Source organism: Pan troglodytes, chromosome 2 (genome assembly GCF_028858775.2).
Source record: "Pan troglodytes isolate AG18354 chromosome 2, NHGRI_mPanTro3-v2.0_pri, whole genome shotgun sequence".
In the NCBI taxonomy this organism is placed as follows: Eukaryota; Metazoa; Chordata; class Mammalia; order Primates; family Hominidae; genus Pan; species Pan troglodytes.
In genome coordinates this window covers 101,535,699-101,537,131 of record NC_086015.1, presented here as the reverse complement: position 1 = coordinate 101,537,131, position 1,433 = coordinate 101,535,699, and the positions used below count along the sequence as shown (strand labels likewise).

The window sequence follows — 1,433 nt, the reverse complement described above, 5'->3', positions numbered from 1 at the left end:
TTATTGCTTATTTCTCAGGCTGTAGTAATATGGTTTAACAAAGGCACAATGATAGGGTAAAATAGATACTCCATCATATCTTGATTATCTGCTTGTGGAGCTGCAGGGCCCACATACATGAAGAGAAGGGGGCCATAACATAAAGAGAGAGGTACGTAATGGGCTCCACAGGTGGAAAAGGCTTCCCTTATGCCTTTGTTAGACTTCTTTTTTAAGATTGTAAAGAGAACAAACATATAAGATACAAAAACAATCCCAATGGTTAAAACTTGAATTGAACCTGAGAAAATAAAAAACATTAGAAAATTAATACAAGAATCAGTACATGAAATCTTTAACAATGGGATAATGTCACAGTAAAAATGTTGTATCATGTTGGAGTTACAGAAGGTTAGTCTGAATAAAAAACCTTCATGGATTAAAGCATGAAAAAGGCCACCTAGAAATGACAAGACAAATAGCCGGATGCATAGTTCATTGGTCATAATGACTGGATAAAGTAAAGGTTTGCATATGTCTGCATAGCGATCATATGCCATTGATGCCAAGATAAAACATTCTGTGGTTACACTGATTGCAAGGGAAAAAAAATTGTACCATGCATTCAGAGAGAGATATCATCTTACTCTTAGCTAAGAAGTTGATCAGCATCTTCGGAGTCACTGTGGATGATAACCAAGTATCCACAAAAGCTAAACTCCCAAAGAATAAGTACATTGAAATATGAAGGTGAGGGTCTTTCCAGATGAGAAAAATCAGACCAAGATTCCCCATGATGGTGATGAGATCTATTACCAAGAATGCCAGGAACAGGGGTATTTCCCATAAAAATCCTTGTTGACATAAAAATCCTGTGAGAACAAATTCTGTCAGTAATGTTGCATTTTCCTCTTCCATGTCATCACTGCATGTCCTCTAAAATAAAATGCAATAAATGTAAAAGAAAATTTGCAGTGGTATTATGAGTTGAAATGGAAGAAGAGGTGTTGAAATAAACTGTACAATTATCAGAGATTTCCTAAGTTTATTTATCAGTGCTATAGTTGATGAATATACATTTGAGGCATTAAAGAAATAAAAAATGATAAATTTTAGTTTGACAATTTTTCAGGAATTAACAGATTTAGATTAAAAAGATGGATTCTCTACATGTACTAAATTTGTGTGTTCACTATGGAATGTGGCAGAAATATCCTGTGTCTGGTACATGGATGCAATGTTAATGGAAAAGGATTTTGAAGGTTTTGGATTAAAAATAAATAAAATGAATGCCATGTGAAAAATCTTAAACTTCACTCTTCACATAATAAGCATGCACCAAATGTTTTAAGATGGGAAATGGCATCATAACATATTTTTTAATTTAGTGATTGATAGTGTAGAAAATGTGCTACAGGAAGGGGAAACTGACTCATGGATATTAACCAAAAACT

At 33.7% G+C, this 1,433-nt stretch overlaps 1 pseudogene; it reads right to left on the bottom strand.

Moving 5' to 3' along the window:
* Window positions 1-897, bottom strand: LOC100611354 (olfactory receptor 5H1-like; annotated as a pseudogene).
* Window positions 898-1,433: the final 536 nt, after the last annotated feature.